We start from the raw sequence: 27,678 nt of genomic DNA on the forward strand, positions 1-27,678 counted from the left end.
ATTGCCATCATTGATGGAGCCAATACATTATAGCACCAAAAGAGTGACAGCACACATTAGACTACTGTGGGATTGTTCACCATGGTGAATAGGAAGGTAAATTATGTGCCACCATGGTGTCAGTGGCAGTGGCAAGGAGCCTGTAAGTAAGTTGGTGGCGTGGGATCAAAGCACAAAATACCTTGAAAGGTTGCCCCATGATGCACAATGCAAAACAGAATTTACAACTACAACCTGGGGTCTGTTACATATCACCGAGCATCCAGTAGCAAGTAAATGATGTGCCATGTCAAAAACCACCACAGTCAAAGATTGACATATCACTATCTCATTGCAGAGGATGATGCCTTACTTCCTGGCGACCTGCCTCTCCTGGATTTTACAGATGACATGGATGACCACCTACCGACCATCAATGAAGAGGCTCTCCAGGATGTCCTAGGTCCCCTTCAGACACCACCTCCAGTTGCAGGGAAGACACACAGCATTGTGGGGTCTCCACATGAACCACCAAGTTACCAACACACAGCACCAGCCAGTCCTGACACAGCCCTGGACTCCGAGGACCCAGACATCACCTTTCAGACGACAGTGGTAGGAGTCCAGTGGGACCTGGCCAAGCAGATGCGGGTGGGGATGGAGACCATGGCAGGCAGCCTAGAGGGAGTGCAGAGGTGCCTCAGTTCAAATAAGGACAACTCAGCTGCCATCAGAGGCACCCGCTCCCCACTACGTGGACTTCAACAGTCCCTGGCGGACATAGCTGCGGTCATGAGGCAGAAGCTTCAACAATTGCCCTCCCAAACTGGCAGCAGCATGCTATGCAACAGGCTGGGGGCTATACAGAATACCCCGGAGTCCATACAGTGGGAATGGCCTCCCTCCGGGAAAACATGTCTGCCTACCACAGTGATGTTGCTGTGGTGTTGAGAAATCAGCAGTTCCTCCTTGCTGCAGTGATGCCTTATGTGTTCCCACAAATGGCAACTTCCAGGACCTTTGACTCCACATCTCTACCATCTGATGTGTGTGTGGGACCCTCAAACTCAACAACAGCACCACCCATGGCACAGGAGGCACCACACACATCAGAGGATGAAGATTGGGAAGGAACAACATTCACACCAAAAACGACCCGGCAGCACCAGTCTGTGCCACAAGGACAGTATATCCTTAGTTCTGTGCTTAAGATCATACCAGTGTTGTGACAGCTGGCAATGTGCCTTCTTCACTCAACCAATGTTGACTTATCTGCTATGTACTGTCATCGTATCAATTCAAATATATTGCCAATTTGGACACCTCCTCATTAATGCACACTTCTCCTAACCATGTTTCATTACATGTCCCTCACACTTGGACTCTGAATTGTCAACAAATGGCTCAGGATCTTAAATGGGGTCTGTGAACTGGACATTGTATTGCATTGGAAAATACACTTGCACCTGTAAATAAATGTCCTTGTTGACATGTAACATGTCAAAGCTTACTGTGATCCACCAACTCAGCTAAATATATGTATTGTGTGAAGCTATGTCAATGAGAACATAACCTAATTACATGTGTGCATTACTGTCAGACACAAGGCCACACAGTAGGATTCTAACACGAAAAAGATGAAAGATTGTGTTGAGGGCTACAATCAACTTACAGAGCCTTAAATACATGTATTGAATAGATATCGATGTAGGTTGACATATGGCATGTATGGGTTAGAACCAAGTGTCTGGAAATCTACCCAGATGAGAGCACCAATACAAATAATATGTGTGGTTCAGAATAGGCAAATTTCATCAGTGATGGGCAGCTGTCACTGTGCCAGGATACAGACCCTAAAATGGCTGATGTCATATGTGCCATACTTTCCACCAATTGTTCTGACTGACCCCAGCGATGACAGTTGAAGTTCCATGCTTACCTGTCAAAGATTCTGGGGCTCATTCCGAGTCCGGCGGGCGGAAACCGCCCAAAGACCGCACCGCGGTCAAATGACCGCGGGGGTCATTTTGACTTTCCCGCTGGGCCGGCGGGCGATCTCCAGAAGATCGCCCGCCGGCCCAGCGGGAAAGCCCCTGCAACGAGGAAGCCGGCTCCGAATGGAGCCGGCGGAGTTGCAGGGGTGCGACGGGTGCAGTAGCACCCATCGCGATTTTCACTGTCTGCATAGCAGACAGTGAAAATCTTTGTGGGGCCCTGTTAGGGGGCCCCTGCACTGCCCATGCCAGTGGCATGGGCAGTGCAGGGGCCCCCAGGGGCCCCACGACACCCGTTCCCGCCATCCTGTTCCTGGCGGGTTTTACCGCCAGGAACAGGCTGGCGGGAAGGGGGTCGGAATCCCGCGCCGCCATGGAGGATTCCCTGGGCCAGGGGAAAACCGGCGGGAAACCGCCGGTTCCCCCTTTCTGACCGCGGCTTTACCGCCGCGGTCAGAATAGTCCTGGAAGCACCGCCAGCCTGTTGGCGGTGCTTCCGTTGCCCCGCCAGGGTTGGAATGAGGGCCTCTGTGTACATACACAATGTGAACAGCTGGAACTGTGGTTGACAAATGTTTTGAGTAGCTGATGTCATTTAGGAGCCAATTAGACAGCTCCTTGGTCATAGGGGATGCACATGGTCATCCCTGGAAATAAGACAGAAAGCAAACCCTAAGGTATTCTTCCTAATTGGCTGGTGCACAGATGAGAACACCCAGACACTCAATTAACATGGAGAGATAATTGTCTAACACTAACAGGATTTCTTAAAACATATTAAGAACCTCATATCGAAACCTAACCTCACCTAGACACTACTCTACAGTCAACTAACCTAAACTAAATTACCTTAACATACCCCTACAGCTATCCATCCTATTCTAAACCTATCTTACACATGGAACACCAAACTCTAAACATTGTTCCCCCAACCTTCTTAAGAGACAAGACACGAGTACAACATAAACTAGGGCTAAACATATACTAACTTAAACTATATCCTAAACGAATATATATTTTGTTGTAAGTTTTTTTAGATTTTTTTTTTTTTATGAACACAGGAACCCCAACATAACCCCCCACCCAAACCCCCAAATTAAAAAAATGTACTAAAATCCACCCCCTAACCATTCCTACACTAATCTACACCTAACCTGCACTATTTAACTAACAACACTACCCACCTAAAACCCACTAAAAAAGTTAACATTAGTAAAAGGGAGAAGGGAAAGAACTGGGAGGCTGTGGCACAAATAATTCACATCTTCTTGAGTTTCTTTTTGCAGTACTTAGCAATTTGTAGTTCCTGGCATTGTCTTTTTCTAATTTATCCAATCTTGCCATCATGGCTGCAATCTCCCGTCTCATGTTGGCCTCAAAGGTTAAAGCTGTGGCTGGAGCAGGTGGCTGTTGGTGTGCCTGACTGTGGATAGGTGCAGTAGATGTGGAGGGGGTAGGACCATCAGAGGCACCCCTGACCCCAGATGTTTTCCACAATGTGGCCTCCACAGTTGTGGGCTGTAGAGGAGGTCCCCCATGAAAAAAGTCAAGCCAAGCCCAGTGGATTTCTCTCTCTGATATTTCTTTGCCATCCTTTGATAGCTGGCCTGTACCTCCGTGAAGTGTATGTATCTGTCAGCCCTCTTCTCAAATGCATGTTTCTCCTCTGGGGTCATATTGGCAGGTGAAACATGAGGAGAACATGCCATAAATACAGGTTTAGGTGGACATAGAACAGACATGCAATGTACACAGCATCCTCAGATGACACATGCTGTCCACCAGACATTCCACAATACTGTCTATACTAGCTTCTTGCCTGCCATCTACGGTATCATGTACATGTCACTTGGGTAACAGCTATCCATTGTTGACCATAAGGGCCCAGAGGTGGACTACTGCGTCATTGTACTACACTTGTGTCATCAAACTAGTGAGGATCAAGTGGCCCAACAAGTCCAGAATCCCTGTGCCATAGTCAATAATTTGCACAATGTATGAACTCTACCACTTTGACACCCCTGGTGGTACATCAAGCCTTAGCCAGTCATCATGAATGCAAGGTGGGGATCATCTGATAGGGGGACAGGAAACTTCCCATCTGCAATTCTAAGGTTTGGCAAAGCATCATTCATGTGCCCTTGGGTTAATACCTGCTCAGAGCACATGTTACAATGGGGCACACCATTGCTCACAATGGGACCACCTGTACAGTTCAGGCTTAGTGCCAATATTGTTTGCCTAGAGCCTGAACAGTCCATCTATGTTGTCTACAGATGTTGTACCTATTACCCCCTACTATGGTGTGCAAATTGTGTAATGTGGCACACACACAGAGGCTGTATGGGTGCCCCCAGGGGCGCAGTAAGATTGTCACTGTACTGGGTGCAGCTACAGGATTCCTATTTATTGAACTACATGTGTACATGCATGTCAGACATCTCCTAAGTACCAGGTACGCACTCAGCATTCACATTCTATGCACATGTGATGTGACCAAGATCACTCACAAATATCACGATGAGTAGACCATGTTGGTAATTCTGCACACATTTAGCGTGTTACAATCTGTAGACACGTCGCACATCTATCTGGAGCAGAGTTGAATTCTCATTGTGTACTCAACTGACTGTTGGCCAGCACAATAAGGCTCCTTGCACGACAGCTGCCTCACTTAAAATCTGAAGAGTAGTGAGGCACTAGTGGTACAAGTGTCTCCTACATAAGGCCTCTAGAGACCTCAACACATCTACATAATCTTTACACTTCCTGAGTAACTGAAAGATATGTGTGGCATACGGTGCTGTAAACAGTGCTGTGACAAATATCTTGGCAACAGGCATGATAATCAGGTAAACATTAGCTCAGACCCATATCTTGAATAACATCAATATGTAGGTGGGCATGCTTTCCTTTTCCTAACACCCACAATTCCATAGCAGCACACGTAGGCACTTGTGCAAAAAAATAAACTAATTCTCCATCCTCAACATTGCATGAGACATGATGTCCATACCCTAACTCAGATGACGTCATCTCATTGGTCACACGATAAATTTCATCATTGCATTGTACACATCAGACTCTCTCACACAAAACCCTGGAATGGCACATGTAACGCACAAGGTGATACTTACTGGCTGCATTGGGCTCTTCAAATAGGAACACTTCTCCACTGGTGTAGGGCGGAGGACAACCTGCAATACATGACATGAAAACATGGCTTGGTACTTTTTGGACATTTCTGTGCATGGACAACAGTTTCACGTTCAACTTGTTAAGGTGAGTGTACAAGTCAACTTAGTTGTAGGTCAGAACAACGGCCAAACATGTATAATCTGTGAGACAAAAGGCCATATGATGGAGGCCTTGGTACCACCAGAGCATCACTTTTCCTGATACTCCTGTGGTGCATTTCACTGCCCCATATGTACATGGATTTGTAATGCAGCTGTTTTGCTGCGTTACACCTCCATGTCCGTAGGGTGCAGCATGACACAGGATTCTGCATCAGAGGGGCATACAATGGTTGTTGCAGTGGCCGTCCCATTATAGCACCCATTGCTTTTGACCCTGCCCCAGATGTTGAAGACATCTTACTCATTATCAGCACCAAAAAACTAACAACTGCCCAGGGGTGGTGTGAGCATAGCTTGAGGAATCCATTAATACATCTTTGTTTCTTGTTTCTGATATGTGTGTGCCATTTGAAGACATACACACAAAAGCTAAAATGCCATGGCAGTTTCCTTACGTTTACGTAGTTTCCCCTTCCTGCACATTAACTGAATAACATTACAGATGTCTTGCCAATACTATGTGGGAAGCCATTGTCGCCATAGTAGACTGTTTATGTCCAGGAAGGGATACCAATCTGCGCATATACATTCCCCACAACCCAGACACACTTGCATTATTTTCCAAGTATGCCTGCATTGGTGCAGGTTTCTGAGTAAAGTGTTAGTGCTGGTGCAGATGCAGACTTGCTCCATACTGTCAGTAATATGGGGAAGGCCTGTGGTACACATTCAGCACATATGTGTCAGATAATAGAAACATTATGGGGTGTTTGTGATACACAATGCACACAATGAGGAATGTGCAAGTAGTCTGGACCCGGTGCATAGCTAAGTTCCCTTAAATGCCGTGGCCAAAGACTCAAAAGGGCAGATTTAGGGAAAGTGCTGCTACACCAGTGCATCACAACTGTCCTTGCGCCCCATAGCGCCCCACTTTCCTCCACCATGTGTGCGCCATATAAAATATATATATACCATGGCACAGTGTAGGGGTCAATCTTGTCATTCTATTTAGATGCAAATAATGTACTCAGCAAGAGTAACACCACAATTTTGGTGCAACTCCTGCAGGGTACACAGGGGCCCATCATGTGTAATGGTATGCTCCCTTTTAATGCCTGCTCTGAGCAGGCATTCAAAGTGTGGTAAATATGGTGCAAGGATATATTAAAGAATTCCCTGCCCCATTTATTTTGTCCCCCTCACAGGAGTAGGCCCCCTCCCATAAATTATGCTTGCCGCAGCCATCATGTTGGGCAAGTCTTAACAAAGTGGAGCTATGCATGCATTGCACCACTTTGTTAATAAGGCGCAGGGAAAATGCCATTTCAGCACTGACTTAGCGTCAATTATGAATTTCACAATTGCAGTGCTAGGGGCTCTTAAATCAGGCCCAAAACAACCTGTCCTGACCCTTGAAAAAACATGCTGCATTCAACCTTATGTCCGCCTGTCATGCATATGCAAATAAGGATGTTGCTCTGCAAATGCGGAACATACCAACTGGCCCACCAATCTGAATCCCCAGTTGATCCAGTAGATCTTGCTCTTGTGCTATGCGGTCACCCCAACGGTGTTTTAACTGGTGGTCGGTGTGCACAACTCTGAATGTTCTGCATAGGTGGTGGAGCACCTTGCCCCACCACAGCATTCGTGCCTCTATGGGGTAGCCCTATATTACGTGGTCACCCAAAACTAGCATCATGGGTAGGTAATGCTGCACCAGCCAGATGAACCCTCTCAGTTCCTCTGCTATCATCTTCGCTGCTCTCCCTTTCCAAGACATTATGCAGTATAAGCAAACAGCAAATGTAAGAGCCCCCAAAAATAATATTAAGCTACCCCACATAACCCCAAATATCCCCACAAACTATGCTTCCCCTAAACAAACACCCCACATTACAATGACAAATAAAGGACAAAAATACTTCAAAAGACTGAGGAAAAAGACAAAAAGCACACAACAGCAATGGGACACAGCACAAAACTCTCCAAAAACACCAATCCTCCACCAGCTCCACAATCCCTCACACAGTCACAGACAAAAGACTGTCAAGTGAAAGTGAAAGTAAAATCACCGTACCATGTATGCAGCCAGTAAGTCCTGTTTCATCACTTCCTGGGCATGTGCATCACATTTTCTGATATGCCATTTTGTGTTGACGCATGACGGTCATGCATCAATTTTTTTCCCGTTGAGGCTGACAAGGCCTCATGACTTGCGACAGATGCACTGGGGCCAGGCGTCAATTTATGATATGCAATGTATGGAGTATTGGCGTTTAAGTAAAAAATGTTGACCATCATGGTAAAGCGTGGTATTCCTCCCCATGAAGGCTGACAAGGCCTGTTGACTTGTGATTGACGTGCAGGGGCCAGGCGTAATTTTTTGGCATAGCGGAGTATGGAATATTGCCGTTGCATCAAAATTTTTTACATATAACGGGAATGCATGGATTTTGTTGGAAAGGCTGACAATGCACCCAGATTCACATACCATGTAACAGGGGCTGTGCATGTATGTGGTCAGAATAATATGGCTACATGTGTGTTCATATTTTAACGATAACATCGGTATGTGTTACCATTATGTTTGTATGTTTGTGTGAAGCAATTCGATGACTGATACCGATGGCAGATGTGCATGTGCTGCTAGACTTTGTCCACATACATGGTACACCATGTGTACTAGGAGTGTACATATGTGATTTAACACATATTTGTGGGTCTACCATATTGTAATGCCTGATTTCCAAATATAAGTTTAACAACAACACAATAGATATAATGGGCTATGTCCAAAACATGGTCATGCATTTGATACCCTTGACAAATCGTACTTAGAGGATGCAGTGGACTACGGATGGGTTGATTTAATGTTATCCCTGACAATGTGAGTGAATGTGTGTCCACACTGTGGTGTGTTGTTAGGTTCTGGGTTCATGATGCTATGCTACACGTGTGACATATGGTTTCTCATGGATCTATAATGCAGGAGATGGTGTAGTCACATGTGTCGATGAAGGTTGGAATTTGCCGTCTGTGTGGAAACCATGTGTAGTGTCATATGTGTACAAATTGCCACAGAGGTGTGTTCATGGGATATGAAACCTCACATATCTATCACCCTGCATGGATACATGTGTAGTCATATTAGTGCCACCTATGTTTCCGTATGCGGGAACACATCTGATGGTCATTTAAGTCTATCAATGATCATGTTATACAAATGCATTTTTATTAGTTGAAAGTTGACTTTTGTGCAGACTCCAATATAAAATACCAGGCCTGTACCATTAAAGTGTTCAATTTGTGCATAGTTATCAGACATATGTGTGCATGCCACAAATTAGGTACTTACAATAGACCACAACATGTTTATTATGACTTTCACATACAATGGCATACAACTGTGTAGCAGTGTTGCAGTCAGACAATGATGGCATCCTAGTCATCATTACTACTGTGGGGCTTCTTATGCCCACACAGACCCATGGTTGCATGTTTTGAAGCAGAGTGGAGTGCTCAGTCCACTGTGCACATGCATCAGGCCCCTGACTGTGTCATCACTGGGGCTAGGGGGTTGTAGAGGGGGATCTAGCCTCATCATGATAGCTCCTTAGCAGAGCAATGCATAGTTCCCTGCAGACTAACACATGCACATATGTGATCACATGGCATGGATTTTCATTTTCCTTTGGGGTACTTGATGTCTGGCTTGCCCTATCATGTACAAAAGACTGGATACTTGTATGTGTAGGACATGTCTAATCATTTGACATGGTCTGACAGATATGGTAATACATTATTAGACATTTCCATTTGCAGCTTGGTTAGGGCTTGTATCACAAGTGCAACTTGTAATTTTTGTACGGCCCAGGGGACAGATGATGTCATCGGTGACTGCCTTCTGTCAGAATAGTATGCGATGGGCAACTACAATATTGTTGTTTCACGCAAACATGAGTAGGTTATGTTCTAACCTAGGCATCCTCTCAGAACATAGGTCGGGTGATCACATGGTACTCAGTAATCACCAGGGTCCCTCAACAAATACAGAGAGAGAGAAAAGGGAAAAGTAAACCAAGAAAAGAAAAATATCTCTCTCCCTAGATCTTTTATATAATCAGTTCCGTCCACTGATGGTCGAACACTGAAATAAAAATATTTTAAAAAGTGATCAAATATTCTCAATTGCAAAGGGATTCAAAAGAAGGATAGAAATATATTTGTAATCATTAATCATCAAAAAACCCATTCCCCAAAACCGATACATAAAAAACAAACACAAAACAATAAATCCATTTATTGTACACAACACCAAATATATATACACCTCTAAGACATACAAAAACAGTCACAATCAAAACAAATAGACATTCAAAACACCAATATTGCCCATATCTACAATCAACTCACAATTGAATATTAACTAATTCAATTTTAAATGATTGTACAAAAAACATCCAAAATGTTCTTGTTGGAGAGAACGTGGCACAAATGGATGTTGAAAACAACAGTTCATGTGCTGGCCGATGTTACTCCATCCAGTCCATCCTAGGAGTATAGTCCCTTTCTCCAATTGCCACAAGTACTGTGCTTCTAGAATCATCGTAAAGTCCATTTCTCATACACTTCCGAGAATGCACTTTTGAAACCGCCGACACGCGTATATGCTTAGACATATACCTAGATCAGCATGTAATCTAGACAAAGAGGAGATTAATGCTTTACGCAATTTAAGAGAGAATAACAAGATTATAGTCAAACCTTGCGACAAAGGGGGAGGCATCGCCATACTAGATATGCCAACATACACAGAGAAAATTTTTAATATGCTCCGATGTTCGGAATCTTATAGCGAGTTATCTGGGAACCCCTTGAATTTGATGAAGAAGCGCATTAGGGCTTTGAATTTGACTGCTTTGGAGGCAGGCCTCATCTGTCAGAAGGAGTATGACTACTTGACACCTGTGTATATGAGAGTCCCGATTATATATGGACTACCTAAAGTTCATAAAGATGTGAGGGGTCCACCATTACGCCCCATTGTCTCGATGATTGGTTCTGCTATCGAACCATTGTCTAAATATGTTGACACATTCCTAAAACCTTTAGTTTCACAGTTACCGTCATACATCTGTGATACAGGTAATTTTATCTCAAAACTTGAAGGCCGGCAATGTAAACCCGGCCAAGAAATATCAGTCACAATGGACTTGGAGGCGTTATGTACGAACATACCACAGCAGCAGGCACTTGACTGTGTGGCGACTTATCTGGCAAGCGGGGCGAGGATCCCCTGCATGAATTCATTTAGAATTGTCTTGAGATCGTCTTTTTCCTTAATTATTTTGAATTTGACTGTACTATTTACCAACAAATCAAGGGTGTCAGTATGGGATCGGCCTGTTCCCCCAGTGTAGCAAATTTGTACGTAGGAGCATTTGAGGAGAAACATATTTACAATGAAGTAGCACCGTTTTTTGAGAATGTACATCTATGGTGTAGATACATTTATGATGTGTTTTTCATTTGGAAATGTGAGGAACATGCGTTACACGAATTTTTTATGGTTAATTCTGTGTGACAGCAACTTGAAGTTCACTATTAAACAAGATAGGAATCAGTTGGAGTTTTTAGATGTTTATATGAAACATCTAGGTAGACACCTTGCCATGTCCCTTTTTACTAAACCAACGGCTAGAAATACTCTTTTACAATTCGATAGTTTCCACCCGAGGAGTCAGAGACAGGCGATTCCCTTTTTACAGTTTCTACGTTTACGAAGAAACTGCACGGAAATTAAAGAGTTTTTAAAACATGCTTAGGCGCTCTCAGTGAAACTTGAACAAAGTGGTTATCCTAGGAAAGTGATCAGAGATTTACTCAAACGAGCGAAATACTACAACCGGGATTCTCTGTTTCAAGTGAAAGAAAAAGGCAACAGTGATAGATTAGTATGTGTAGTACATCACTCAACTTTGAATAATCGGATTAGAAAGATCATCAATTCCAAATGGCATATCTTGAATACCAATATGAACGAAGTGAGGTTTGAGAAACCATTATTTGCGTTTAAAAGGAACAAAAATTTGCGAAATATTCTGGTTAAATCAGCCATGAGACGGTCGACTGATCCAATTCAAAGGTCCATTACAGGTTTGTAATTGTAATTGTGAATTTTAAATGCGGCAATTGCCATGCCTGTGAAATGGCGATAGTCACCAGTGATATTATGCATAATGGGAAGAAGGTTTCCCTTACTACAATGACTAATTGCAGGTCTAAAAATTTGATTCATCTCATTTTATGTCCATGCAATCAGGGATATGTTGGTGAGACTTCCAGGGAGTTTAGAGTTCGATTGTCGGAACATAAGTCCTCTATTAAAACTCGGAAACCCAAAGCCCCCTTAGTGGACCATTGGGTGGCCCACAGTCATGATGAAAATCAGATAAGATGGGTCATACTGGAAAAAGTAAGTGACAATGATGACAGGAGTTTAGAACACTCTAGAAAGAAGAAGGAAGTCTTTTGGATTTTCTTTTTAGAGACCCTTAAGAGAGGCCTGCACAAGGAAATTCCTTGGTGTAATGCCTTGTGTGTTCACCCTGGGTAGTCTCCCATTCTTTGATCTACCTTAATTGTCTGCGGGGGAGACTCCTATATTTTGATCCATCTTATGTGCCTGCGGGAGCCCAGGTCAAACAGGATTGCTTTAGAAGCCATCCTAGAGTCATTTGATGATCATCCAACCATATTAGAAGTCATTTTCACATCATCAGACATCATCAAGCTCTTGAAGTCATCAGGAAAGCTTAAAAGCTCAGCCTGATGATTTGAGGATGACTTGAAAATGAGTACCTGATGACTTCAGAAGGTGTCATTATTCCTGATGATTTAAGGATGACTGGAAAATGAGTATTCGATGACTTCAGTAGGTGTCATTATTTCTGCTGATTTGAGGATGACTTGAAAATGAGTTTCCAATGACTTCAGGAGGTGTCATTATTCCTGATGATTTAAAGATGACTTGAAAATGAGTATCTGATGACTTCAGAAGGTGCCATTATTCCTGATGATTTAAGAACGACTTGAAAATGAGTATCCGATTACTTTATAAGATGAGACTGTTCCTGATGACTTTTGGATGATTTGAAAATGAGTATCTGATTACTTCAAAAGTACGATTTTGTTTTCAAGAAAATGTTTTTTTTCTGGTGATTTTAACATGAATTGCTGGTTACTTCAAGAGCATGCTCACCGCTCTAGCTTCACGTTTGCTAGAAAAACTTCAAACCGTTGGATGATTGCATATTTAATTGCAGATAAACACAAAATGACATTAATTTTTTTTTATTATTCACAATGAGCAGAGAACTATGTATAAGTCCCAGGTTATGTTTCAACACATTTTTTATTTTTGCCACTTTTTCTTTTTTTCCAAAATGGATAAAGCAAGCATCCATTGTTAAAATGAGCAATGCTTCACATTAATAAAGATGAACATTGACCATTATATCCATGATCACTAAAATTAAGTGACAATGGAGTTTGAAATTATGTGAGAGGATTGACTAAATAACGCAACAAAAAAGGGATGCTGCATATAATGCAATAACTATAGGCACATTATGCAGCACATTCTTTATCTAGCCATTGTGATAATGGATGATTTGAACCTCAAACAAAGACATAAAATTATGCAGACATGCATTCATCAAACAAATACACAAATGGTGGAATATTTCATTTAATTCACATTTAAATGTAAATAAAGAGATCAACATTTTACTTTTAATGAAAGGTTGAAGCTTGTCTAAATTCAATTGGGGACACTCATTAGCCATACTGTATTCTATCTGATGCACTTGCACTGTTCCCCCAAATCAATCTAGGATACCAAATTAAAGCCTCCAATTTCATAGTGCTGCATATTTACAGACCATTTTTGAATGTTCAATTGTACATTTTGCTTCTATAATGATATTCACGGTGGGGCTGATTACGAACTTGGCAGTAGGGTGGTCAGACCGCCAAGACGATGGTTGGGAGGATGAAGCCAAGTCGGCGGCCTCCTGACCACCATATTATGATGTTTCCACAGGGCCGATGGCTGAGACAGTGGGACGGCTTTAACTTCAAAGAGAGAGCCGAAGCCAATGCCACTGCACTCTCTGCGCCTACAGTACAGTCGGAATGCCCACTGTTGCCATTGCATATAGTGCTCATTATGGCTATGCTGATGTGGGGCCTCTGCACTGTCCATGACATTAACATGGGCGGTGCTGGGGCCCCTCTGTGGCCCCGTCTCTGCCTTTCCGCCAGCCATTTGATGGCAGCGTCCCCGCCTTGAAAAGGCCAGTGGGAAGGCAAGTCGTGACCAGCACGTGGGGCCGACATCGCCACTCCTGTGCTTGACCATGGCTTTCAATGCCAACGCATCAGGATCCACAATCCTGGCGGGGGCAGTGGTCTTGTGATGTCTGACCACCAGCATCCTAATCTGGCAGTGGGACTGGCATGGATGTGGCAGTCAGACCTTCACCACTGGTACGGTGGTCTTAGGACCGCCGTACTGTTAATCAGGCCCTTTATTATTGTGTCAAAATTATTATGTTTTATAAGCAGTCGTGGACCCCTGAATAGGTGTCGCAGATCCCCCAGGAGTCCCTAGAGCACAGGTTAAGAGTGCTATTGTAGATTATCTCAAATCAAATCTGGTATATCAAGAGACATGCGTGTAGGAAAACTATGTATAATGCTTTGACTTAATCTATTTCAAATCTATTTGGCATTTCACTTACAAATGATTCATTTTCTACCTGAATGTAAAAGCAGGCACACTGTATCAATGATATTCTGATAGCTATGATGTTGTTATCTACAACTACCAGATGAACCGGTTCCCTAATGTCATAGGATTCACACTTAGGTGGAATTATGAGTGCCAGATTAATAGACATGTCTGTCTGCTTGCACTGAATGAATCTAGTCACCCTGCCATAGGCAAACACTCCTGGTTCTGATTCATATTTTCTTACACTTTGGTCTCTCCTCTGAATACGGGTGTAATTTGAGCTGTAAACAAGAACATTGCTTTGTTCTAAAAATATTTTGTTATAGGCTACTACATCAGAGCCTAAAATATGAGTGACCTGAGTTACTGCTATATATTCATTCTCTGTTAAGCTGTAGGGGTATGTAGACCCAACACAGTACATGACATTTTCTATTTTTAAGTATTGTTTTCTGTTATATGAACACATCATACTCTGGTAAAATTCTGCCTCATCACTATTGGGAGACAAATGATTCTCCATCAACACAGGTATTACTTGTATCATGTATACTGCGTCTAGAATCTGTGTTTCGATTCCTACTGTACCATGCACATGTTGTAAAAGGAAACCATTAAGATCTTCAAAAACAAAACAATTAGCAGTAAACAGAGGCCCTGCTGCTCTTACACTGTCTACTAAATGGACCAGTTGATGAACATTCATTGTCAAAAATCTTTTTTCATATAATTCATTAAATAGTTGCACAAATAGAAGTAAACACTGTTCTGCTATTTTTAAATCTTCCTGGGTAATGTTGTCACTTAATAGCTTATGAATTGCTTTTACAAGTACACAAAAGTGTAAATAGCGTGATTTATCTAAAACATGTTTTAACACAGGTATTCCATAAAATAAAAGAAAGTTTCGAAACTCTGAGGCCTTCCAGTATGGTAGTTCATCAAGAGACCTTGGAACTCGACTTACATCCAGTGTGGGTTTTATCTGTTTTAAATAGACATTAACTGTTTTGACTTTTTCATAACAAGAATATGAATGATGCTTATATTCTTTAGTGAACTAAATTGTCAGCAACAATTTCATAATGCCACTACAGACACCATGCATGTAATCAATTACAAATCCTTTGGTTGCACAAAAATGTTTCAAAAACATGAACCACATGGGACCTTTGATACCCCTTACACTGTAATCAGAAAGTCCATTCTCGATGTTAATTATGGCACTGTTTACGTCAGATTTAATAGTATCAAGTGTCCTTGGTGGGCCTTTTGGGTTTTCAACTTTATAAGGAAATACTCTACAGTGCCCTTTTCCTGAAACAGTGACTTCTCCCTCTTGTAGACAATGCCAGCACCCAAACTTTCCATTAAACTGGGTGCTGTTTGAAACAAGACAGCGAGCTGGTAAATCACATGTGATTGTCAGAAGTGTAGCGTGGCAAGTAAAACGGCAATTGTTGTGATCTTCAAATGACACTCCATTTTCCAGTTGTGCAAGTTCGTTATATAATGGTTTTAAGAAAGACCACATTATTGGCTTTTTTGAGGAAACCCAAATACCATATAGTAATATATTTTCACGCAGCTTTCTTTGGGATACAGGCAGCTCATTTACCATCAAGTACACTGGCATCATAGATATTTTTGAACTTTTAAATACAGGAACACCATCTGTGTTCATTGCAAATGAAAGACTGTTGGGGTTTTTCAGGAATCCACTCTTGTATAAATCCAAATACATTTTCCCATCATATACATCTTTCATTGTTTGTTTCTCGTTCTCCATATAGTGATCAAATTGATGTTTCCTCACCTTTTCTGTAAACTGTTTTCGCCTAAACATAGTCTGTAACTGCGCAATTAGGCTATGCTGAATGAAATAAGACTCAGAGTCACTTTGACTCAAATCTTTCACACAATGTTGGTTAGGACAAGTTTGAGTGTTTTTAGCAACATGTGTATAGCAAGTGGCACAGTAGTAAGTAATAGTAGGGGCCTTAACACTTTTTTTAAATATATCTGTGAAAGTGATACATAGTTCTGATCATTCTGTTATCAGTTGTTAAGAGCAAATATATGAGTTTCAGCATATAACCAGCTGCCTCATCGCTCAAGCGAAAACGAATAATGAAGCAACAAAGCAATAGTATGACCACTCCTAAGCATTTGTTGGAGCCCTAAAAAATAGGTGATGATTCTCCTGTGGTATTAGTTTGATCAGAAAAAAATGAATTTCTTCATACTCATTTTGAATGGTATATCCAACTTGATCCATAAGTTGCTCAAAAGCAGAATCCGAGTCATTACTTACATCATCTTTGTGTTGAGCATCATACATTTCATCTTCTAAGCTAGTGTAAAGCTTATTCCAAACCGTGTCAAGTGGATCTTCATCTATGTTTTCTACTGGTGGAGTATAATTTGGTACTGCTGTACTGTGCTCTGAAGAAGGTGATGTATGAAGAACTATAATAAAAGAAAATGACATTTTTGGTGACAAAAACTGCATGCAGGTTGATGAGGACCTTCATTTTTATGGGTGGCAAGCTTTCAAACCATATACATTCATACATCAAATTCTGAATGTAAGCAATATCATAAGGAGTTTATAGTTTTTCACTGTACCTTGTGGGATAACGCAATCTTCTCCGCTTGAAGTCCTCAAGGGTTCTCCTTTTACTTTCTTCAGTGCTGTATACTGTATAATGTCATCTGTTTTTTCAATTAAATGTTCTTTCTGGAATCATGCAAATAAGTGGCCAATTAATGCAGTTCTGCACTAGTAACATGCAGCACAGGACTTTTGATGACTTTTTAAAGCTCCACTTATAGAGCAATTCTTGTATCCTAGCATGAATTATATAGTGTCTCTTGTGTGCGTGCATCACATTTGCAGAGCTACTTGCATGGGATATGAGGATGAACAAATAGTGTCTCTGTGAGTTTGAGTGCGGTGGTATTGATTTGGCTTCATGCAAATGGAGGGGACCCAAGGCAAATGTTCATCAGAAAGTGGTCTTCAGTGTAAAACTGTCATAGCTGAGAGTGTCTTCTAGGGTTACTGGCCTTTGTGAGTAGATCAGTTTTGTAGATTGAAGTGTGCTCGGAACAGAGTTGGTGTGATCTTTCATAATGTGCGCTTACCTCATATAACCATTTTTTGTATGGCCCCCGTTTCTTTCCTTTTCCAAATTCTCCTCCTTTATTCACTGGCATCATTTTGGCTTCTTCTAATGGTCTTGAAAAAATATTATTATGTTTAACATATGTACATAATGTAAAGTACAGGTTCAAATACACTTTAAATATTGAAGATGAGCTGCGGCAGGGTGCCTAGTCCTAGCAGCACCCCTCCTACTTTGAAGAGGCCGCCGCAGTATCACCCAGGTGGGGGTGTGCTGCGACTCCTGTCTGGCTACAGACATTGCTTCCCAGAGCACGTTGCCAGGAGACAGGAAGCTTTAGGCGAGCAGCCTGAAAGCAGCCGCAAAGGTTGTCTGGTCACATTTCTGTAGCTTACTGCTATATTGAGGTTTTAACCTCTTCGGTGCGCATGGCGGAATGGTTCTGTCACGCGCACCGGCGTTTGTGCATGGAGGACAGAACCATTCTGTCCTCATCACACAAGCGCTAAATCCCTCTGCTGTTTACAACAGAAGGATTTGTTTTTTTGTAAAAAGAGTCTCAGAGCTGGGAAAGAGCTTTTTCAGCTCTTGAGGCTGTTTTTGGTTTTCAGTGAAATGACGAGCAGCGCGCAAAGCATGCTGACAGCATTTCACCGAAAAGTAAAATGAAATGAGTTGATCGGCTCATTTCACTTTCACTGCCTAGGTGCTCATGGGGCTATTTCAGCCTTCAAGCACAGAGGAAGACAGGAGAGGTATCATTGGAAAAGGAAGAATTTCCAAAGGTACTCTTCCCTAATGGATCCCTGCTTGGGGATCGCTGTAAGAGTGCAGCCCCTAAAAACCTACCAGACCCAGACAATTCTGAAAACTAGACATCTGGGGGAGTCCATGGTGGTGTGCTTTGCATCTATTCCATACCATTTTCTTAACCACAATGCCCTGTAATCCTCACAATGTGACTAAAAGCACACATTTCCCCTGAATTTCTGTGCCATATTCTTTCCGAAACTGAAATAAACCACACATTTCTTATCACCAATCGTTCCCATCAGTCTCCTGATAAAAATGATACCTCACTTGTGTGGGTGCCCAAAGCAGAGCCAGCCTAAAAACATATTTAAAAAGAAAACTGCACTTTTGGACACTCTTTGGGGTTCCCACTCAAACTATACATATTTTGGCCCTTCCCTGTCGCAGGAGCTTGGATCACCCACACAAGTAAGGTATAATTTTTATCGGGAGACCAAGGGGAACGCTGAGTGCTACGAAATTTGTGGTTCCCCTCAGATTCCAGAACTTTCCATCACAGAAATTTAAGGGAAATGTGTTTTGAGTTTGAGGTTCACAAGGGATTCTTGATAAAACAAGCTTGTGAGAGCCACACACGTCTCCACATCATAGAGTCTCCTGGGTGTCTAGTTTTAAAAAATGTATAGGTTTGCTAGGTTTCCATAGAAGCAAGCCTAGGTTAGGCCAAAAAACCACAGCTACCCACTTTGAAAAAAACAGGTCAGTTTTGCGTGGAAACATTTTTCATGTTGCATTACAGGCCATTTCCTGTCATGGGCACCAGGCCTACCCACACAAGTGAGGTACCATTTGTATTGGGAGATTTAAGGGAAATACAGAATAGTACAACAAGTCCATAATGGACTCATACATTACCCACCTAAAATTAGATTAAAGGAAAACTGTATTTAAAACAAGCCCTTTAAGACTTATGCAAGTTCAGCAGGGGTCCCCCTGAAAGGCTGGGACCCCGGGCCAGAGCCCACTTTGCCCAAGTCTTAAACGTCAATGAAAAACAGGCGAGACTGGTACGGGTCAGCTACAGGAGCAGCAAACATGACAAATTAGCCTGTGTGCGTTAAAGAGGAGAGAAACACATTTAAAAAAAGCATTACTGCATATGTTTGGAGCTTAACAAGCACACACACAAATAAGAGGTGTTACGGATATTGCAGCAGCCTGAGTGACACAAGCAAATTTATGATTTGAATGTGTGCCATGGCTTGATTCAAAATATCCAGTGCACAGTGGATGTTTTGGTTCTTTTTTTTGGGGGGTGGAAGAGGGATGGAATTGTGTTAGCTAGCCAGCAACTTTGATGGTGGGGTGGTGAAAGTGGTATTCTAATGGAATTAGCATGGCAGATTTAAATTAGGATGCAAAATGGCAAAATTTTCATTTTTGCTGCAGATAGAGGAAGAAGGCATATTGAAGTACTTTAGATATATTCAGGGCCACTGGAATTATGTGGCAGGAAAAGGACAAATTATGAGGCAGGGTTGACTAATTTATGTGGCAAGAAATGTCCAGTTATTAATTTACAACGCCAATAGCTCTAACTCAAGCAGATGCGAGACCAATTGCATTGCAAATGCTTGTTACCTTTTTATTCCTGGAGATTCCTAGACACCAGGAACCATGAGGAGGAAATCCCAAGTAGGGTTACTGAAGCAGCTTGAGGGTACCAGTGAGGTTGTAGGTGGCCCTAGAATCGGAACCACTGCGGTGCTACTTCTTGCAATTTACCACTGTTTGTAGAGGTGTGCGCACTTTGAGACCCCCCAAGCCTGGTCTGCTTGGACTCATAAGGAGGGAATTCCAAGTACAGGAGAACAAAATGTCCACCTTGTCCTCTGCTGCTGGCTAAGCTGGGACACAGCAGCGTGGGCAGGGAGATAGATCTGGCGTCCCTTCCCAAAAGAGCGCTCCTGTTTTAATTGTATCCATTCACCCTTTCCTCCTTTCAATCGCCTGCTGATAACCACCATTTCATTCTGTCATTCATTCATTATTTCATCCATCATTCAGTCTTTCACCATTCTGTCCGTCCACCCATACATTTCCAGTCTATCCATTCATCTCAATACGTAGCCATCAAACCTATCCATCCACGCACCTATCATTCATCCATCCTTTCACACATCCATCTTTTCAGTCACTCACTCATTCATCCATCCATCCAACCTTTCATCAATCCATCGACACTACCTTTCACTCATCCATCCAGATTCAAATATGAGCATTATCTGCCTTAGGGGAGCACGTATATTGCTCTAAAAGGCTTATTTAAACTCAGAAAGTGATAAAGCATATAAACTACCACAAAGTATAGGAATGGTGGAACATTCGATAACAGCACATTTTCTACTGTTCTGAAGCATTTCCTAGCTCATTAACCATTAATTTTCAACATAAATATCACTTGCTCGCGTGTATGCTAAAGTACGGCAAATGATGTTTAAAACACTCCCCGCGGCCTTTAAACGCTGTTTTCATTGACTTCAATCCAGATTCAAATATGAGCATTTTCTGCAATAGGAGAGCACGACTATATATATATCGCTGTAAAAGGCTTATTTGAGCTGAGAAAGTGATTATTCATATAAACAACTATGAAGTACGATAATGATGGAAAAGTTGATAACCGCACATTTTCTACTGTTCTGAAGCATTTCCTAGCTCATTAATCATTAATTTTCAACATAAATATCCCTTGCTCGCGTGTATGCTAAAGTACACAAATGATGTTTAAAACACTCCCGGCGGCCTTTAAACGCTGTTTTCATTGACTTCAATCCAGATTCAAATATGAGCATTTTCGGCAATAGGAGAGCACGACTATATATATATCGCTGTAAAAGGCTTATTTGAGCTGAGAAAGTGATAATGCATATAAACAACTATGAAGTACGATAATGATGGAAAAGTTGATAATCGCACATTTTCTACTGTTCTGAAGCATTTCCTAGCTCATTAACCATTAATTTTCAACCTAAATATCACTTGCTCACGTGTATGCTAAAGTACGGCAAATGATGTTTAAAACACTCCCAACGGCCTTTAAACGCTGTTTTCATTGACTTCAATCCAGATTCAAATATGAGCATTATCTGCCTTAGGGGAGCACGTATATCGCTCTAAAAGGCTTAGAAAGTGATAACGCATATAAACTACCACAAAGTATAGGAATGGTGGAACATTCGATAACAGCACATTTTCTACTGTTCTGAAGCGATGGGGAAGGAAAGGTGTGCGCGCGCCTTTAGGGAACATTGCTCACCTCTATGCAGGTACCAGGAATAAAATCGCAGGTGAACTTGGAAAAAAAAACTCTACCACATCCGGCAGCGCCGGAAGTGACATCATCGTACTGCGGCGCCAAGAGAGAACTGTGAGGGTGCAACGTTGATATAAAAGGTTCACAATGGGTTGGCCTCGCTCTGTTTTTAATATTTTCTATCTACCTACAAGGAGGAAAACTGCTTCAATCTGTAAGGTAAGAGCATGCAGGACTAGCTAATGAGCTTTGGGTCGGGGGATTGCCGCCTGGCAGTGGCCGGGCTAATTGACCCCAGGTTATAGAGACGCCAAATGATGTTTAAAACACTCCCCGCGGCATTTAAACGCGCTGTTTTCATTGACTTCAATCCAGATTCAAATATGAGCATTTTCTGCAATAGGAGAGCACGACTATCGCTGTAAAAAGCTTATTTGAGCTGAGAAACTGATAATGCATATAAAAAACTATGAAGTACGATAATAATGGAAAAGTTGATAACCGCGCATTTTCTACTGTTCTGAAGCATTTCCTAGCTCATTAATTATTAATTTTCAACATAAATATCACTTGCTCGCGTGTATTGTAAAGTATGGCAAATGATGTTTAAAACACTCCCGGCGGCCTTTAAACGCTGTTTTCATTGACTTCAATCCAGATTCAAATATGAGCATTTTCTGCAATAGGAGAGCACGACTATCTCTGTAAAAGGCTTATTTGAGCTGAGAAAGTGATAATGCATATAAACAACTATGAAGTACGATAATGATGGAAAAGTTGATAACAGCGCATTTTCTACTGTTCTGAAGCATTTCCTAGCTCATTAACCATTAAACTTTAACATAAATATCACTTGCTCGCATGTATGCTAAAGTACGGCAAATGATGTTTAAAACACTCCCGGTGGCCTTTAAACGCTGTTTTCATTGACTTCAATCCAGATTCAAATATGAGCATTTTCTGCAATAGGAGAGCACGACTATCGCTGAAGAAAGCTTATTTGAGCTGAGAAACTGATAATGCATATAAACAACAAGGAAGTACGATAATGATGGAAAAGTTGATAACCACGCATTTTCTACTGTTCTGAAGCATTTCCTAGCTCATTAATCATTAATTTTCAACATAAATATCACTTGCTCGCGTGTATGCTAAAGTATGGCAAATGATGTTTAAAACACTCCCGGCGGCCTTTAAACGCTGTTTTCATTGACTTCAATCCAGATTCAAATATGAGCATTTTCTGCAATAGGAGAGCACGACTATCGCTGTAAAAAGCTTATTTGAGCTGAGAAAGTGATAATGCATATAAACAACCATGAAGTACGAGAATTATGGAAAAGTTGATAACCGCGCATTTTCTACTGTTCTGGAGCATTTCCTAGCCCATTAATCATTAATTTTCAACATAAATATCACTTGCTCGCGTGTATGCTAAAGTACGGCAAATGATGTTTAAAACACTCCCGGCGGCCTTTAAACGCTGTTTTCATTGACTTCAATCCAGATTCAAATATGAGCATTTTCTGCAATAGGAGAGTACGACTATCTCTGTAAAAGGCTTATTTGAGCTGAGAAAGTGATAATGCATATTAACAACTAGGAAGTACGATAATGATGGAAAAGTTGATAACCGCACATTTTCTACTGTTCTGAAGCATTTCCTAGCCCATTAATCATTAATTTTCAACATAAATATCACTTGCTCGCGTGTATGCTAAAGTACGGCAAATGATGTTTAAAACACTCCCAGCGGCCTTTAAACGCTGTTTTCATTGACTTCAATCCAGATTCAAATATAAGCATTTTCTGCAATAGGAGAGCACGACTATCGCTCTAAAAGGCTTATTTGAGCTGAGAAAGTGATAATGCATATAAACAACTATGAAGTACGATAATGATGGAAAAGTTGATAACCGCACATTTTCTACTGTTCTGAAGCATTTCCTAGCTCATTAATCATTAATTTTCAACATAAATATCACTTGCTCGCGTGTATGCTAAAGTACGCCAAATGATGTTTAAAACACTCCCGGCGGCCTTTAAAAGCTGTTTTCATTGACTTCAATCCAGCTTCAAATATGAGCATTTTCTGCAATAGGAGCGCACGTATATTGCTCTAAAAGGCTTATTTAGGCTTAGAAAGTGAGAACGCATATAAACTACCACATGAAATTGCCCACTAACAACTCACTGCCACAGGAACACAAGAAAATACCTCACCTCCGGAACACCTGCGACAGCCGACCTCCAATACCATAGCCACTAGCATTGAATATCACTAAAACCTGCTGCTATGTTCAAAGGGTGTAAACATGCAGCTTTCAATAATCTCTTCATTTATTTGCTTAAAGCCCTGGTCACAGCCACCACTCCACACACACTACACCTTTTTCAAATAACATTTTCAGCAAGATTCCCCACACGCTCTGAGTAGTAATAGGCAAGGCAGAGGAAGGGAACCAACTGTTCACTATTTTGTGGTCTGGGCGAGCTTCAACAAGAATTTTCTTTTGTTCAATATATGTACCACACACCGTGTGCCCCAAGCATTCCACGTCACCCTGGGCATAATTCTCCAGCTTATGCAGCATATACATTTTTTATGATTTGCTTCCCCTTTACCATAGACCAATGTATCATCTTTGAATGCTCGTGTTCCTTACTAGCCTCTGAACATGGTGTGCATCACTTGGGTGCTCTTCTTCTATTTCCCTCGTCGATTTTTTGAGTGCCGCATATATGTTCTTTTAGGTACTCCCTACTGTAGACAGTGACACAGGGATTTATCGGAGGATATGTCTAGGTGGTGTACGGACTTTGTACTCTCTTAATTGACCGTTTCCTTTCCGGTCTTTTTCAGTAATTGTACATATTGTCTTTTGATTTGTAAATATAAAATGTGACTTACTGCTATGGATAGCAAGAGTTCTGGTCAGACTGCTCTCTTTTCGCTACCGTTTCTTTTTGATGCACTCATCATATCGAGCAGTGGTGTGTTCCTTTACACAATGAATTACAGCATGTACGCGTTGTGTCTCTGTTAAGATGGCCGCTAATTAGAGTAGACACGAGGACGCATTTTTTTTCGTCCCGTTTCTATGTTGATTGTACATTCTTTGTGCCACGTCTGATGGGCGCGTTTAAAGCAATGAGGAATGCGGCAGCTCCGATTCATTGCTGCCGGACTTAATTTTGCCGAACCTCCATTACCTCGAAGATCGGATAAGTGACAGCTCGCTTTAACATTTTAGGAGAAAAGACAATACCGTTGATGCAAAAAGGCCTCGACTTTTATAGGAATCGGGTTGACTAAAGTATATCTTGGCTTTGCCTGTGTTATTCTGTTTACAGTTGTGAACCATCAAGATGCAATAGAGGACGACTCCATATATAATGAGCGTGAAGCTTTAACTGCATTGGTAAGCAGTTGCGTTCAGAAAACTTTTGGTGGACTTTTTAGGCTCTTTTTCTTTGGGATTTTACACTAGGTGATCTGCATGTATTTGTTGCATGTGACCCACATTCTCACTGTTTCTAATAGTTGGTGTGGTAGAACAGACGCATTGCATATGTTTGGAATTGCTTCTGAGATATTTGATTTAGGATTATTGTTCTTTGTTATTTTAGTGAGATACCCTATGAGGAGAGGCTATTGTGTGCATCACCACGTTTTGAAAGCCCTGATGAAGGTGGTTGTGACTAAGGGGCATTGACCCTGAGGTACAACTCCACCGAAACGCGTGTCAGTGGTTTCAGAAGCGCATTCTTGGAAGTGTATGAGAAATGAACTTTACGATGATTCTAGATGCGCAATACTTGTAGCAATTGGAGAAAGGGACTATACTCCTAGGATGGACTGGATGGAGTAACATCGGCCAGCACATGAACTGTTGTTTTCAACATCCATTTGTGCCACGTTCTCTCCAACAAGAAAATTTTGGATGTTTTTTGTACAATCATTTAAAATTGAATTAGTTTATATTCAATTGTGAGTTGAATGTAAATATGGACAATATTGGTGTTTTGAATGTCTATTTGTTTTGATTGTGACTGTTTTTGTATGTCTTAGAGGTGTATATATATTTGGTGTTGTGTAAAATGAATGGATTTATTGTTTTGTGTTTGTTTTTTTATGTATCGGTTTTGGGGAAGGTTTTTTTTGATGATTAATGATTAAAAATATATTTCTATCCTTCTTTTGAATCACTTTGCTATTGAGAATATTTGATCACTATTTAAAATATTTTTATTTCAGTGTTCATCCATCAGTGGACTGAACTGATTATATAAAAGATCTAGGGAGAGAGATATTTTTCTTTTCTTGGGTGATCACATGGTGACATTGTTGTGTTGCACAGTCAGTATTGGTCTATGTGTGTACCTTCTCCAACATTTACTGCATATCTTGTTTGGAATAGATTTGATTCTACATTGCTGCCATTATTAGGCTGCATACACTTTGTACACATCTTCTACTGCAACATTGTTTGTTCAGGATGTTACGTGTGACTTGTGTAATTTGAAAATCAACACATCGTCTACTGCTGGCTACATGATAGTTTCCCTCCCATTTCCAGCCTTTGCAAAATTACATGACTTACACACACGACAGTACACCTGCCACAGCACTTGTGTAGTCTCCAAGTGACCTCCCCATGCTGTATCCTTGAGTGTCTGTGGGGTTCTCTCAGCTTTCCTTCCACATCCTTTGGTGTACATGGGTATGCACTCAATTCTGCATTCCACAACATATGTCACTGTCACCATGAGTGTATCTTGTCAGTGTGTGAAATCATCTGAGCACAGGATTTTTGATTTGCCACATGCAACATATCTGTCTCATTTTTCACCCATATAATTGAGGATGGGTCTGTGACATGTTTGGACATTGCTAGACATACTTGTACATCCCAGACCTGAGTGGCATGTTGGAGACCTAGACATTTTTGGAGAATTTTGTCATAGTATGTAACTTTCCCTTAGCCAGGCATGTGAGTGTCATTGAGAGGTGTGTTTTCATATGTGGTATGTGATAGTGTCATACAGACTATCCTAGGTTACCTTCCTGACACATGTCAACCATTGTAGGAAATTGCAAACCCTCTCCTACCTGGGCCATTCATCCATACATCAGTCTTCACATGTATATACGGATTAGCTGCAGGCATGTGTCAAGACAGCAGATTTGTGTGTCAAGTGTACTAGAATGTACTTAGAGAGTGAGACAGACTCTGCCTACATTACACCCAGACATTCATTTGGTCGTGCATTCTCCAATTTTATTGTTAAATCCTGGCTATGGGCCATATGTATGGAGAGTGAATCAGCACCCATTGCTGCTTCACTTGTCTAGCAATCCTTAGCCCACTCCACAGCCAACATACATGTGCTATATTTGAGGTGCAGCACACCATGTGGCAGGGTTGGGCCCAATGGTGGTGCCAGAACGTAACGTCAGTGATATACAGTGCAGGTTTAGGCTCAAACTTTGGTTCCTAAACCTGAACAGTCAATGAAGGTCCATTGATACCAGTGGTGTCCCCCCTGTCACATGTGCTCAGTGCTGGCGTAGCAGCTACCCGCCTGAGATGTGACACAGTTTAGTTTCTATTTTTCAAATGCACCATTTTGAAACAGGCCCTACCATATGTATGCCAGGCATGGGAATGATGTGGAGAAAAGGGTAGGATTTTGCATAATGCTTACATAACACCACGGGGTGCGTGGATCTAGGCCTTCGAGAGCCATATGGCTGTGAGTTATGTGACACTGATGTGTGGCATGGAAGAGCTAGACCCTCTTACATCACAATCTATGTTCTAACCATCTTTGCAAATCTTGTGTTTCTTTCCTGCTCTCTGAGGTACGAGCAACATTCCAATGGTATATGTAGTGGAGAATGAGTAGACCATGGACATTCGGGTGAAAAGTGATGTATTGTTGATATTTACAAAGTGATATTAGTCGTACAGTGTCTCGGTGTAGAAGTTCTGCATAATTTGTTGTTTCCTGCGAACTCCAGCAGCAGTGTTTTGTAGTTCCCCCTCCACTTGTGCTGCACCTTTGTCATCCTCCTCATCAGTGGGGACATCTAACAGCTCATCCCAGGGGACATTGGTCCATATATGTATTTTATGTAAGGTAGCACATACAAGTATCATCTTGGATACCAGGGGTGGTGCATACAACATGCTTTCTACTGTGAGTGCCAGGCACCTGAACCTTGACTGCAGAAGCCCAAATGTCCTCTCCTCCACATTCTGTGTCCTTCTATGCCCTTCATTGTCTGCCTGCTCTTCCACCATTGTCGGGTTGCCAAAAGGAGTCATCGCCCATGACTAAATGCCATAACCTTGGTCAGCTGCAAAGGAATGAGAGTACAAGTGTTGGTAATGCATATTTG

Source organism: Pleurodeles waltl, chromosome 1_1 (genome assembly GCF_031143425.1).
Source record: "Pleurodeles waltl isolate 20211129_DDA chromosome 1_1, aPleWal1.hap1.20221129, whole genome shotgun sequence".
Classification (NCBI taxonomy): domain Eukaryota; kingdom Metazoa; phylum Chordata; class Amphibia; order Caudata; family Salamandridae; genus Pleurodeles; species Pleurodeles waltl.